The 15,520-nt window shown below is 46.5% G+C and overlaps 1 protein-coding gene across 2 annotated transcripts in view; it reads left to right on the forward strand.

Annotated features, from left to right (window-relative positions):
• Nucleotides 1-15,520, forward strand: part of MYO9A (myosin IXA) — a 194,739-nt gene that overhangs the window by 7,492 nt on the left and 171,727 nt on the right. The gene's annotated exons all lie outside the window — the stretch shown is intronic.

A 15,520-nucleotide genomic window follows, 5' to 3' on the forward strand; every position in this document is an offset into this window, starting at 1 on the left:
TTCCCGGGGAGGTGCGGGCACTGTTGCTTTCTGGAATTTTCCTAAATCTGTGAGAATCGTCCCCTTTTTCGCTCCCGTCGGGAATACCCCTCGCGACGAGGCGGGGACGTGCCCCGAGCCGGGCACACGGGCGGCTCCTTGCCTTTTGTTGTGGGCTTCGCCCCGCACATCCTCGCAGCCTCCTTCCGTCGTGCCCCGGAGCCGGGCTGGGCACGGCGCGGACCAGGAGTCGCGGCTCGCCCAGCCCCTGCCGCAGCCCATGCCACCGGGTGCGCCAGGAAGGCAGCGATTTCAGGAGAAGTCGGCGTAGCGGCGAGGAGAGCTCCGCTCCACGGAGAGAACCCCAGCGCGGCGTTGTGCTGAACCCATAGCGTGGCCGCCCGCGCCTTAACGAATCGTTCCGTCTCCGCAATTAGGGTATTAGTCGGGGAAGCGGCTTTCTGGCTGACTTCGCTGGTTCTCCTCCCCGAGGAGCGCTCGGAGGCGACGCGTGAGTGTCACCTTCCCGTGCGTGGTGGTGGGGATGACGGGAGCGAGGGACGAGGCCGGAGCGCCGCCGTGCCGGGCTGCCTTCGGGGTCAAAGAGGCAGGCGTTATCGCCAGGCGGCATCTCCTCCTCGGTCACTTGCTCCGGGGCCGCGTGATAATCATGCTTGCCCTGATGTTTTTGAGTAAATGTCAATTGTGGCGGCTTATCCAGTTGTTTAAATTTAAATTAAGTGAGAAATTGCGCTTTTCTCCCTTATCGAGGGCTGTTCTGCGCCGGGATGCCCGCGCAGTGCTCTGGGGTGTTCCCCTGTGCTTCCTGCCCTAGAGGACCTGCGCACTGACCTCCTTGCTCTGCTCATGGCAGCTCTCCCTCCTGGCCCCGTTTTTCCATCCTCAAGGCTGTTTTGAAAGCTTTCAGTCCAGGCTGCTTGGAACAGGGGAGATAATTGAGCAGCGTGACAGGCGAGTGATAAGCTCTCCTTTCCCAGTCTATCAATGATGGTGCGACTTGATACTAGCAGTGTACAAACGGGGACGACGTTACAGATTAAAATCCCATGGTCATTCGGTAGCAACTTTGATGAACCTGTAGGGAACCAAGCTGCTGCTTCATTTGGATCGCTTGATTCTCTTATTTCTTAAAGAGTAGGTCCACGTAGATGTAGATTCAGCTTTGCAGAGTACGCGTGCCTCAAAGTTATTTCTTCTATGCGCCCACAGCTCCAGTTATAATTTGTAAAGTTCACTTTTGCCTTTTTTTTGGGGGGGTGGGAGAACTGCATTATAAGATTTAAAGGTATCAAGTGGCTGACATGATGTCTGCAGTTGCAGTGTCTTTTAAAAACACAGGCTCTTACATGTGCAATCTAGCACTCCATGCAAATCTTTGGGAACCTTTGATTCTGTTTCTCATTTTGGGCCAAACATCTAAATGTTGCGTGCCTCAATTATTTCTTATCATGTCCGTGTGCCTGAATTATTTCTTATCATGTCCATTTTAGTGAGCGTTCATCAGGTTTGCAAGAAAACCTCTGAGAATGTTAAGCATGTGAGGTCAGGCGCCCGGGAAACACGAAACCTGAGGTTACCTGTACAGCCGTCATTTAGCCCATTTTGAGGCAGGGCTGTACCAGAAATCCTAATTGCCTGTCCGCCACTTGATTTCCCTAAGGATGGTTTCCAGCTCCAGTGCCTCGGGATCCCAGTGGGGATGGATCCATCGCTCCTTTGCGTCGGCCGCGAGTCAACAGGGGGAGTACTGGGAGCACAGGGACGGTGCCGCTCCCCGTGCTGGTTCCGCAGCTCCACACGCACAGCCAGTGAGGAAGAATGGGGTCTGGGACCAAGCTTGCCCCATAATCCCGAAGTTTTTGTGGTCTCGAGCTGCTAGCATTTAGCAAAACCACGAGCAGAAGCGATGCAAATGTTTCTCAAGGAGTTTGTCAGGTTTGGAGTTGTTTTTTCTTAGTGGGCGCAGCAAGCGGCGTGTCTCTGATTAGAAGGCCATTTTCTGCCAAATTCTGGTTCTTGTTCCAACTGTGGAGCTGTTGAGTATAATTCCTTTAAAAGTACATTTGTCGGGGGGGAACGATGCTGTTGAGCTATTTCTGCTGAAGCGTCCTAGCTGGTTTATAACTTGATTTGTAGAAATTCCCGCTTCCAGTTCTTTCCTAAATAAAATGGAATCGCGGTTCTGTTGGCATGTGAAATACTTGAGAAGTAGTAACGCAAACCAAGTGCTTCAGAAGAGCTGCCGACTGCAGGAAGAAACCTGACCGTTCCTTAGATTAATTGTTTTGCTGCTGTGAGACGGTGAGGCTCAAAACACGCTCGTCGGGTCATTTATGAGATGTTTGGCTGCGTTCTGCCGGCCGGCTCCCCAGGACGGGATGGGTGCAGGTTCCGGCTTCAGAAGACGAGTTTTTTTTTTTTTTTTTCTCAGGTTAAAAAGAGAGCCTTATTTTTCTCAGGCTTCAGTCCTGTGTGTCTACATTTGCTTAACTTTCTCTTAAGTGAATGGGATTTCTCTCTTTTCTAAAAGTAAACATGAGCATAAATATTTAAAGGCTGGCGGCTCAAGTTTGCAAATTCAAGACTTTCTCTAGCATTCCTTTAGACAAGAGCAGGATAATAAGAGATTTTTGGTTGTGTCTGGAGAGCTCCTTGCTCCAAGGCGCAGCTTGTTAATTGTTGGGACTTCCTGCTACGTGGTGGGGGGTGAAAATGCTGTGCCGTGTTTTCAGGTTGGGCGGCTGGGATTATCGCTCGCAGGGAGCCCTGAGAGTCAAGTGCTGTCTCCTGATCGAGGGAGAGGGATGTGCGTATAACGTTACGACTGTCTCCTGATCGAGGTCAATGTTATGGTCAGTTTTCTGTGTTTATTTTTACACAGGCCAATTTTTTCTGTATGCTTCGGGTAGGTGTGGACGCACAGGTGCCCGGGATGCACAGGTGCCCGGGATTTAGCCTATGTAAGCCACACAGGTGAAATGCTTGTCAAGGATTAAGGGGGAAAAAAAGGAAATGCAGTTGTCTTTGTGTTCTGGGTAGGACTTGGTGTTACCTTGCTGTCCTGGTCGGCAGGTTGAGCACCACAGTGATGCACTTCTCACTGCTGTGACTGCACGAAATGCTTTACCTCTGTATCTTAAGCAAACACAAGCCATGCATCCTCAGAAAATGTCAAAATTCAAAAAGGGAGGCATGTTGCGGGGTGATTTTTAGAACTGAAGTGATTCGTGTATCTGTTCTAGAATATTAGCAAGAGCTGGGGTCTGTGACTGGCGATTTTCTTCTGTGGGGAGGAACTGTGCAGCAAGCTGGTACCCACGGAAAAGTTTTATAGGCAAGGTGAGACCTGTCCGTCCTTGCCACAAATGCTTTTTTTTTTTTTTTTTTTAAACCACAAACTGTAATGCTGCGCAATTGTGTATTGTTGCTTCTAGCTTTTTTTCCCTTTACAGTGAAACCACTTTCCTTCCTATGGAACAAAAGCTGCTTTGCAGCGAGTGGGGTGCTGATGAGCTGTCTCATCACTTTCCCCGCACCCCCTTGCATTCCTGTGTTCACAGGACATCAGGATCATTGGGGTCAGAAGCAACCCAAGCAGGTCACTTGGTCCAAAATCCTGCCCGCATCTGGAGCTGGCTCACATAGGTCCTTCTCGCCCTGTGGCTTGCAGGTTGCAATAAAAGAAGGGCAGGGAGCAGCAGTATGGGCATCTGAGTGCTGGATGAAAAGTGTCGGGGGAGAGCAGGGTTATGCCTGATTCCTGCTTTGTGGAGCTCTGCAGGGTGCATCCCACTGGCACGACGTGCTGCCACCTTGCACGGTGTTTCTGTGCTGCCGTTAAGCTGATGGAGCCGTAGGCTGCTGCCCAAAGAGGATCTGAGCTGGCTGAAGTTAATCGTGGGAGGGGAAAGGAGAGAGCTCTCAGCCGGATCAGTTTGCTGATACCTCCTCGCTCAGCAGCCTGAAGCTGGCAGGCGGGCAGCTCTGCCCACTGACGGTGCTGAGCTCTTTGGGGGTGAAATGATCGTGCTCCGGGTGGTTGTGCTCCATTTTCCCAGGCAAAACAACACAAATAAACAATACATAGCTGCTCCTTCAAGAACTGTCATTGCTCGCTACTTGCCATTAAATTGAGGGGTCTCGTGGTTGCTGTTGAGCCCCACTAGGCATCCGGCGTTTTGGTGCAGGACAGGGCTGTGTGTTATGTGTGGATGATGCTGACAGCTCACGTGCCGCTTCCATGCGGCTGGGAGAGGATTAGCAGCGACTTCTGCATTTGTGTTTTCTGGTTTTCCTTTTGCCCTTGTGACTGGGAGCTGAGTTAAGCCTTTTAAACGAAACGGGCCGAGAGCCCCGCGATGCGAGGGATGCTCTGTCAGTCCCATGACACTGCAGCTCGCTGGGCTGCCAACTGCTGCAGGCTGCTCCGTTTCCTCGCTTTGACTTCAGTTTGTCAGCAGGGCCTCAGCAAGGCACCAAAACAACACGTGTGTAGTGTTTTAACAGTGAGTTCCCCACCGTTCCTCACTGTGGCACAAGCCTGCCGCGTGGGGAAGAGGTCTGAAACACATTTTCCTAGCCTTGGGAAGTGCACCGACTCGGCACACGATGCAGTTGCAGAGCAGAAGGCGACGCGATCTGGTGAGGCACCAACTGATCCCGCTCATCTCACACAGCCAGCCGGATTGCGTGTTCCAGCTTGGCTGCGGCCACGAAGCCTGCTCTCGATTTGTGCCTATCGGGCCCTTCCAGCCCCTGCTGGCGTTGATACCAGTGTTTTTTAGGGCTGGTGGGGAACAGGCCAGTGGGCTGCCCCCTTGGATCCTGCGTGCAGCAGCAGAAGACAAATGTGTTATAAAAATAACCAGCATAACACATGTAGGTGCTGCGTTCGGCGTGTAGTGGGCTGCTGTTCAATATTTCTGCTACGTGAAACTGAAGTAGTTAGGACCTAACTAAACATGCAGTGAATGTTCTATTATTTTTATGATTTATGATTTTTTTTCTCCTGTGTCAGCTGCTACTTTGATTACTGCCTTTATTAATGTTAAGGAAAAAAAATAATGTGTGGGCTTCTCTGTCGGGTGCGAATCTTCTCTGCCGCTGTCTCACCTTGAATCACATCTGGTGTACCGCAACGTGACCTTGAGTCTGTTGTAGAGTTATTCCCTCTCCAGATGCCTGTTTAGAGTCCCTGCTTATATCCATCAAATGCTGATCATCTGACAGCCTCTACGCTGTTTTTAATCAAAATTCTCAAGACTATATTACTTGTAAAGAATGACCTTTAAAAAGGTACACGATCCCAGATATGCTGGGTCGGCCAGTGGTGGCTGAGCGTTAATGGGAGCGGAGTGTCTAATCCATGCAGATATCTTTGAAAAACCCACACTCTTAAGGAAAAAGAAATAAAAAAAACAACCAACAACGCACATAATGAATGTTTTTGATAGACAGCCAAGCATTCTTTTATTGTGTTCCACATCTTCGTGTTGGTTTTGTTTAGAGTGATGAACTTAAAACAGTTAAAATATTTACTTTAGAAGACTTCCGTAAGCCTACTGTTTTTTCTTCCATTACATAAGTACATAGACTGAAGTACAATTCTTAAAAACATTGACGTTTTTACTTTTGTAAGGCTTGTCTGAGGTAAAGAACTGTTACGTTGGTTTGTGCTTGTTGGGTGTGTAGGACAACCTCTCCTGGAAGGAATTAGGCAATGATTTAATTGTGGAGGAATGTGGTCCCATTAGGTGCAAAAAAAAAAAATTAAAAAAATGAAGGCAATAAATCATTAGAAATTTAGCACTTGATTAAAATGACGTTAAGCAACTTTTTAAGGTTTCGGAATTAGTGCCATTGGAAGAGCGTGGTTGTGTTTGTAAATAATCCTTTTGGGGGTTTCTTTGACAAACCAAGTGGCGGAGCGCTGTGTAGGAGGCCGCTCCCCGCACCTTCGGGCTGCGTTCAGCCTCCATTTGCCAATCATTCAGCAAGCAGTGGATAATTTTGTGGGTTTTGTTGCTGCTGTCAGTGGCAAGGGCAGCTGAACAACTCCTGTTTGAAGAGGGATTTTGGCGGGTGTCATCTAAAAGCAGGACCATTGTTTCTTCCGTTTCTTTTCATCAGAGAATAAAGATACTGCTGGCTGAGATGGCCAGGGCGTGCAGGAATTTGGAGAAGGATGCAGCAGACAGGCAGCTTGTTTTGGGTTTGGGCCATCTCGCTTGCAGAGCGAGGTGAAATGTCTCGGTGAGCAAAAAGGGCATGCGTGACGTGCTTATCCTCCCACGTTCCATGGGAAGACTGTTTGAGAGGTAATCCATGCGGGCAGGCGTTTGGGCTTCACGTCAGGAGAGCAGACTTGTTCGCCGCGGTCATCGCCTCTGATAATCTTATCCAGAGACACTTCACCGTGCCTGGAAGGTAAGCACGGAGGTCAGGAGACAATGCAGAGCAGAGGCCAGGGTAGATTTGCTTGCGGCAGATAAATCCCTGAGGAGAGGTTTGTGCTGTGGGGGGTTTCTGATGGCTGCAGCTGGGTTTGGGACATTGCTGTAGACAGACCCAGAGATGGTTCAAATAGGTAGAACTGAGGGAGGTTTGTTGTTTTTTGGGGGGAACATGGGCTTTCCTTGCCAGCTGAAGAAGGTGGGAAGCTGTATGTGAGGTCGTTGCTGTTCAGGAATGTAATGCCAGTGAGGAATCTTAAGAGTCTCACTAAATCATGAACGGAATTAACTACCCAAAAGCAGCCAAGGAGTCTGCAGGTATGATTTTCTAAACAAAAAATGGCTTTTCCTGCTGACTGCATACCCTTGTCTTGTTCACCTCTAAATAGGTGATTGTCAAATTCATCATGACTTGTCAAAGCACAGGATCCATTTCAAGGCTGACGCCATAGTTATACTTCTCCTAGTACATCTCTGTGATCTCACTGCTCTCTGCAGAGATTTGATTAAGGAATTTATTAACCTTGAGCTGTAATATTTCTTCCTGCAGGACTGAAATCATACCTATAAGCAGTAAATTACCAAGAGGGATTACTTACCAGCAATTGCCCATCACTTGCCCCTACCACTGTGTAGAAGTGTCGTGGATTCATGTGCATTGTTTCACGTTCAAATCTCTTTTTAATTACGGAACGGGAACGGCGAGCCTGCTTCCAAAAGTATTGTTTCTGAGTTCAGTTTTACTATACGTTCTGTTCCTATCCCTCTCCCTCCATTTGTTTGATTTAAATGCTTTTCCAGTGCTGTTGCTATTCAGCTGTGATAAACAATACAATAAACACGAGGGAAAATTAATAAAGCACCTCCAGTGAATGGGGGAAGAATAATGAAATACAGAAAAAGCTGAGCACCGAAGAACATGCCTGGCTTGTGGTATTGAGAATTCATCTTCACACCTAAAAGTCTTTGCTGGAAAGAAAGATGATCTGAAAACTAGAACAGGGAAAGACATGTTCCTATATTTTTCTTGTATTTTTTTTTTTCTTCCTGAAAGAAGATCTGAGCATCACCTGTAGTGTTGCAGGGCCACTTGGCTTTTGGGTTTTTATATTTTGTTAAGGTTTCCTCCTCTGGTTTACCTCTCATCAGTGCTGCTGCCCTATTTTAATGCAAGCCCTCACGCTGCTTTCATTTTTGGTTTGTTCAGGAGCCTGTGAAACTTGAGGATTAAAGCTGAATGAAGAGTTTTATGCAATTGTTGTTGTTTGAAGAATGGCCCCGGTGTGAGCTCTCTGGTGCTGAATATGGACGCTTTTCAATTACACAGAAAACTCATTTAAACCTCAATTTAGAAGTAGCTCGGTGTCTGAGACTTGGTATGAAGATTGCACTCTTGCTCTGTGTTTTTTTAGTAAAAGTGAAATCCTTGAAAGAATCTCTTCTTTCAAGCAAAAAAAAACAAACAAACCAAAAAAACAGTGTCTTTTTGAAATTAAACCCCAACCTGTAGACATGGATTGCAACTGCTTTGGGTGCACTTTTTCTGTGTGTCATGTGCTTTGTAAGTTAACTCTACTCGAGCATGGGCTGAAAGCGAGATTTTGGAGGACTTTGGTCTGGAATGACTCTCTTCTTGCGTTTAGGTTTTCTGGGAGCATTAATCTACATACTTTTGTTTCAGGTATGCTGTTCAGGGGGTGGAGGGGACAAGTATTCAAAAAACTTGAACAATTTTCCCTAGGTGAAGGATCATTACAGGTTTAGATCCCGCTGTTATTAGTGAGACTCCTGTCAGCTACCATTTAACTTTCTACATGTCAAAATTCCTGCTTGTGATATGCTCTCCTGCATCTTGATGTGACCTTTTCTAAGAGTCCTTGAGCTTCTTAAGGTCTGGAGACTTGAAGTGCCTGTTGAATGCTGCAGGATGAGCAAGGAAAGTGACTATTTCAGTTAAGTTGCACAAACACTTCCATTGTAAAAAGTTATTTTTGGCTGCGCAGGGTTATCGGAGCTGATTTTAAGATGGAGCTGAGCAGACACTTTCAGTTAAGGAAGAGGTTTCTTTTCCTTGTCCCTCCATCCCCATTTATCCCCTGAATTTGTTTGTAGTGGACCATTTTAAGGTAAGATATGAGATTGGAAGCTTTGTGGATCTAGATTATAAATTTAAAACCACAGGGACTTCTGAAGCAAGAGAGAGACAAAGGTGAGAAAATTCCCAGTTGAGATGGGAGGAATCCTTACTTATAAGCATGTCCTGTTTGATCTGAGGGAAAACTAGATGGGTTACGACTCTTACCCTATGTGAACATTGAACTGTGACTTATAATTAAAAAGTTTTTTGTGGCGCGGGGCAAGCCAGAGTCTGGGCAGCATGGGGCATTTTCCACTGGCAGTCCTTTAGGATTTCACTGCATGTAATCTTCATGTTTCAGAGGTAAAAACCTCATTTTGGAATAAGCGAGGACTGTGTGGCAATTACAGAAGCATGCATATTTGTGTGCTTTAGGGAGCTATAGCTCTGAAAGGCTGGAATAATATTTAGCTAAGTGCTGCAGAAGAATTTGAAGACGAGAACTTCAGTCTCAGCTGTGATTAGGTAGTAAGTATGTGGTAATGTGAGTATATCTTCCAAAAGGCAAAGGCTTCTGGTTCTGAGCTCTGTGAGGCTAAACATTCGTGGGGCAGTCTGTCTGCAGAATTATGGTAAAAATTTGAATTGCAAAGGCAAATGTGAAAACTGAGCAGCAAGTTAGCTCTTCGCTGCACCCACTATCATCCATATTTGAGCCTGGGTGTTGGGGCAGTTGTTAATTTCAGAATTTTGTGATCTTCCTGCAGGTACTGGGAGCTGCTCAGTGCTTGGGGAAGAAGCAGGTGAGCTCGGCGCTTTGCCTCTCCCCGAGCACAGGGTTACCAGCTGCTTCCACCTGAGCTGGAGGGAACCAAAACTCAAAATCCTCTCATTTAGCTGAGATTTGTTGGTTAGGCTGTAGTGTTATCCTTACATGGATGCAAAGATGAAGATGGAAAGACCCACGGGGTGATGGAGGGTGCTGAGCTCTGGGCTTCTCCATGAGCCCCCAGTGTTTTGCTGGCACTACTGGGGCCGGTGCTGTACCTGCCGGGGCACAGCTCCTCTGCCAGCTGGGGCTCGAACTGGCTTTTCTGCTCAGGTACCTGAAAATAAACAAAACTTTGGTCACCTGGCAGGAATCATAGCCAATTGTAGAGGCAAGTAGGAAAATAAGACTTTTTTTTTTTTTTTTTTTTTTAATTTCCCTTCCTCATTCTCTACCTGCTGTCTAATTTCTCAAACAAATAAGGTGTGGGTCCTTCTGGTGTCTTACTTGACGCGTAGCTGAGTTGATCTCTATGTTTTCTGTGTGTTAAAACATGCGGCAGTGCAAGTCATATGTACGTGAATTCAGTGCTGGCTATTATTTTGTATTTGTATCAGTTATGCTCGTGTTGTTCTGAAGTATCCCCAGCAGATTAATGTTGCAGGTGAAATTTTCGCTTGGCTTAGCTGCCTCGTTTACTCCACTGTGCCTGAAAATGATGGAGACGCGTTTGCTCATGTTGTCTCTTTGTTTTTTTCTTTTTCAATTTTGTTTCTGTCCCGAAGCAGTTAATGCAGAGATGTTGATTTGGGCAAACAATACGAGCCAGTTGCTGTGGTCTGCAGGGTGTGGCTGCGAAAGGTCTTGTTTCTGGTTCTGTTTGCTAGGCTGAGCTGGAAAGGGCTAATTATAGAGACAAACTGGGGAAGGAAGAGAACAGGGTCAATTAGAGCATCCAGCACAGCTTCCTTTAAATTAGTAGTTGGGCTGGAGAGATAAAAACAATAAAGAAGCATGGAGTGAGATTTCAACTGCTCTGGTGCGGAGCCCTGCCAGCAGCTACAGCAGATGATGTTTTGCAATTTCGGTTTGGTTTGTAAGTAAAGAACGTGTTGAATGAGTAGTTGTGTTACTGAATTGCCAGATTGCTTTGAGACTGAAAAGATGTTACCACTGCTTTTCCTTTAATAGGCTTCTCAATGGCAACCGGTCGTGACCGTGGTTTGAATGAAGCGAGGGAATGCCATGCCCCCAGCATATGAGTAATGTGGACTTGTGTGAAGAAGGAATTGTCTTCCGCACTCAAGCTGCTGTATTTTAATTTAGGAAAAAAAAAAAAGACTAAACCATACATCTATGTAAATGTGAAATGGATCAATCTGGGGCATGTTTTGTCCCCAGTTTAAGAGCATACTGGGGCTAGGCTTGTTTTTCTTGAGGTTGTCTTTAGGGTTTAGAAGCTTTTTTCCTGGATTTGTGTGTGAACTAACTCTGATCAGAGGAAATGGTATTTAAAGAGGTGATGTAGAAGCAGTATGAGCTTTTGGCTCGTAGTTGCACAGGTGTGGAAAGTAATAAACTCCTGTGCTGCCTGGAATTCATACAAGCCAGTAAGGAAAACCTTCTGCTGTACTCCTACCAGATGACCCTTTAGTCCTTTAACACACCCATGTCTCAGTTCTCCTCCTTTTAGGAAAAAAAAAAGCACCGATTGGCACACCCTCCCTGCTTCTGCGGTGTATTTTTGCTTTTCTTTGGCTGGTTTGACCATCCTGCAGCGTGCAATTACTCAGAATTACTGTGCAGGAACGAATATGGTGGAGCAGGGAGGAAAAGCGGGGAGAAAATGCAAAGTTCTGTTCATGCTTTTCCATCCAGATTGGCAAGTTCCTTCTGCCGGTGCCGTGACTCATCCCAGGCTTCCTCGCTGGAGGCGACTTCTGGCAGCGCATCAAAGCAGAAGCCCATGCTTTTAGACCGTAGTTGAACCAGGGCTTTCCTTGAGCGAAGGCTGTTTTGCTTGTCCTGGAACCTTTCATGTGCAGGAGACTGCAGGATGCGCCCATCTCTCAGGGAAATTCGTGGTGAAGTCGGGTAATTCAGGTCGAGAAGGGTTTCTTCTCGCTGCTGTGAGCAAGGCACCTGCTTGTCTGGAGGGTCTTGCCCACCCCTCCCAGATCTATGATGCCATCGGGGAGCAGAGCTGGTTTTCCTCTTTGTTTCTTGTTTTCGTAGAGTTCATATTTGGGGTTTTAGCTCAATTTCCAGGCTTAGTGTGTCAGCTAAAAAATTCCTGGACTCGGAAGGGAATTTATTTTTCCTGAAGGTACAGGTAGAGCTGCTCTCTGCTCGGAGCTATGATGCCAGCAGAGTTTCCTGCTCTCCTGTCCTTCATCCTGGCAAAACTAAAAATATCAGTGCTTCTCTCTCATGATAGTTACAACCAAGATTGCTGTAAGCCTTCAAAATGGCATTTTTTTTTCCCAAGAGATTACTTATTCTGAGCAAGATGGCTCGGTAGCATGAGCAGTTCTACCTGGAGGAATTTGGGATGGTACCACCGGCAGGGAAAGACAGGGCTGGATCCAGGAGAGGATGTCAGTCTGCAGCTTGAAGGATGTGCAGCGAAGATTTTGGAAGAAGGTTTGTTTTGGAATTTAGGGCTGCCTTGTGGAAAGCGTGGGGATTTTGGGGAATATATTGCCAGTCACTTGCATGATACAAGCACCTCCTCATTATGGGGCCTACTCCAGTTCTTAGAGACTTTTTCAACTGAAATGTACTCTTAATGTTTTGAGGGATTCTTCTATGGCTTACAGTATTATATAGTATTTGTAGACTGTTTTTTACTTACTGCACAGCCCGTGTGCCCCAGTTACAACCCAGCATCTCTTAGAGAAGAAAAGCTGGTACCTGCTGCAAACAGCTTCATCACACCCATATGGCAGAGAAACAGCAGCCAAAGGCTCCGGGTAGGTGTGGGCACAGCCCTAACTCGGGGATTTCTTTTCTGTAGGTGTCATGCAAGGAAGGGAAACACTGGAGAGAACGTGAGAAGGATGTGTAAATTCTTAGAGGCTGCTTCTCTCAAACGTGCGAAGGAAGGCTCTTGGAAAACCATGAAAGTGGCTGTTTTTTTTTTCTTAATGGGTTGGAAATGGAGATTGGCATCCTGAGCTGGCAGAGAAGCCAGCCTCTCGATAGGGATCTTAAGTTACACACAAGGAAGAGCCTTAAAGGTGCAGATAAAAATGTAAAATGAACTTGGTAAGAATGCATTAGGGTGCAAGAAAAGAGTGGTGTGGTCATAAAGGAAAAATATATTTTTGCAGCAACTTTCTGTCAGGTTGAGACAGGGTTAGATTGCCGTGATCAGGGAGAAGCTGCTCTGGCAGCCGAGGTTAGTACCTGTGATGAGAGCTTTACAAGTATGGATGAAAGTGAAAAACCTTTATATTTACATTTTTTTGTGCTGAGGGAAAAGGACAAAACCAGATAGACGTGGTTTTAAATACTGGCATCATGAAGTGGTATCTGAGCTCCAAAACCTGGTCTGTGCCGTTCTTACTTAACAGTGAGACCTTTTTTCCCTGTCTCTATTATATTAGCCCCCTCAATTTTTATTTTGAAAGTGACATTTTAATGATGGTATCGTTCTGATTCCTCTTCTGCTGCCACATGGCACACACATTTCTTTCCTTCGCCCACATCTTAATTGTTTCCTCTGCGTGACAAAGTCCACCGGCCAGAGCTGCTTGGGAGGGGTGTGTTTTTTTTTTATCACCTGCTTACCCTGCATCTGATGTTGGGCAATCCCTGGAGTTTTAGAGGGCTGCTATAATACTTACAGGAATATTTAAGCACTTTATCCTTTTTTCAGATGGCGTTTGTGTTGGTCTGTGCGTTCCCTTCCCTGTTTGTGTGCTATGTTTTGGGACAATCAGGGCATTTTACATCCAACTTTTCTGTGAAGTCATCAAAGCTTCAGGTTTTATTTAGGCTTGTTTCCTGCAGAGAGCAACGCGCGATTGGCAGCGACAGCACCGAGTTTCTTTTCCACGTGCCTCTGATCTGTCAGCACAACTGTTGAGAAGTGTTTAAACAAGTGAGATTTAACTGCATTGCAGTTCTCAAACTGCATTATTTTTACACTGTTAGTACAGAATACAGGGTAAGCTTTGGGGTATTTGAAAGTCTGCAGTGGTTGAAGCATGTGCTTTCCTGGGAGCAGAGTCAAGTGAAGAACTGGAGACGTGAATTATTCCTGTGGCTTAACCTGTGGTTCTTCTGCCAGTCAATTTTCAAGTATTCATTTAGGTGAGAGCATATAATAGCAACGTATTAGGATCTGTGAGATGCTCAGGGTACCTGACAACCACGATAGCTCTACTTCTGTCTGAGATTTTTGCATGGTCCCCTGTAGAAAGGAACAATTTAAAACTGTACCCAAGCCTGCAAAGTGGCTTTCAGTAGGTATGTGCACTGAAGAAGATAGTTCTCACTACTTTGCTAGGTCTGTGTTCATGATTCGAATAAATGAAGGTCTTATTTAATTTTGTATGACTCTAGGTTTCTGGTCAGACTCAGCACTGATTGATAGAGTTTTTTTCCTTCTACAATATGCTCAGCCCAGTCAAAATGTTATAACCAGCTTTAGTTTTCTCTGTTTCCTATGATTCTGAGTTAACCCTCTTTTCAGGAAATTAGTGGCTTCCTGTAGACTATTTGTAGTTGCTGCTGGCCGAGAAGAGTGAGGTGATGTCTATGCAATGAAATATGATAAAGTGTTTGGGAGGATTAGCTCTTTCCTTTTCTAGGATTAGCGTGATACAGCCGGGCATGATAGCGGTTTGAGACGGATGCCGCGTGTGATTTCTATTCCTGCTGGAGCGCTCTGCTTGGGACAGCGCAGCTGCCTGCGGCCGGCGGAGGAGCAGGGCTCCCCGTACCCTCCAGCTGATTGCCTTCCTCCTCTCAATGTTGCAGCTTGCTCTTGGATTCTGAGGATGAGCCAAAACTAAGAGTTTTTGTTCCATTGATTTATTGGCTTCTTTAATTAGTTTAGAGATACCGGGGTGCGTTTTTTTTTGTTGGTGGTGGTGGTGTGGGAAAACAAAACCAAAACGAAATCTGCTGAGAATCACTCTTACTTAGTAAACTGTCAGTGGAGACAGAGAGACCATGGTGCCTGTTCTTGGCTGCTGCAGAGCCCCCGTTGGTGCCATTTCTCACCCTGGGAGCTCATGCTGAGGCTTCTCCTTCCTGCTCTGCGTTCAGCCGCACGCTCTGGACAGGAAGCAGCGAAGGCTGAGTGTATCAGGGCGCTCGCGTTTAATACATTTGTGCAAGAACAGGAGAGTTGGGATTAAGGGTGGGCTGCAGCCTCGTCTCAGAGGGAAACTGCCTGTTTTCAGCACTTTGCCAAAAGCCGAAGACTTCTAAGACCGTGGCATTAAGACCTGACCTACTTGTAACTGCTTGGATATCTGCGCGAGGAGGTGAGGATGAAACAAAGCATTGTAGCTTCTTAGTAGCAGAAACATGACACACGAATAACGTGCGTGGCTTGGCAGCGTTTCAGAGGAAGTCTGAGTAGACATGTCTTACCGGAGGCACAGGAATCACTGGGGGTGCCATTCACGTTGTTCCTAGTGGTTGGTCTGTCTGCCCCGCTCTGCTGTGCCCTTCTCCTGCTCTTTGGAGGCATTGTTGAGGGAAAAATTTGCGGTAGTGGCACTCATGCTTATCTTATTTACTGTTGTTCAAAGAATATCTGATGCTATTGTCTGCTCCTTCATACGTGAAATCTAATCTCTGCTTCAATTAGCCTTGGTAATAAGGCTCCTGCATGATAAGCGAGTAGACAAATATTAGCGCGTTACCACCAAGGTCTTTATCCTTTGCTGAGATACGGTGGTTGAGCTTGAACGCTGGTTATTTATGCACAGAGAGCAAACTTACCTGCGTTCCCAAATTACCCCTCTCGCAAAGCGAGCGCTCCTGCCCCTGAACAAAGCCGGGTTCAGCTAGATGGCCACTTCCAGCCCCTTCCCTGTCACACAAGTAAAATATTTTTCCCAGTTTTCCACGTGTGCAATATTTCTGGTGCTGCCTACGGCGTGCACGCAGAAAAATGCATAAAGAATCCAGTGTTTGTGGGCAGCTCTGCACCAGGCTGGGCTTTCCAGCAACGCATCTGAAATATGTGCAGCTCGTTCACGC

The sequence above is a fragment of the Oxyura jamaicensis genome, chromosome 10 (genome assembly GCF_011077185.1).
Source record: "Oxyura jamaicensis isolate SHBP4307 breed ruddy duck chromosome 10, BPBGC_Ojam_1.0, whole genome shotgun sequence".
In the NCBI taxonomy this organism is placed as follows: domain Eukaryota; kingdom Metazoa; phylum Chordata; class Aves; order Anseriformes; family Anatidae; genus Oxyura; species Oxyura jamaicensis.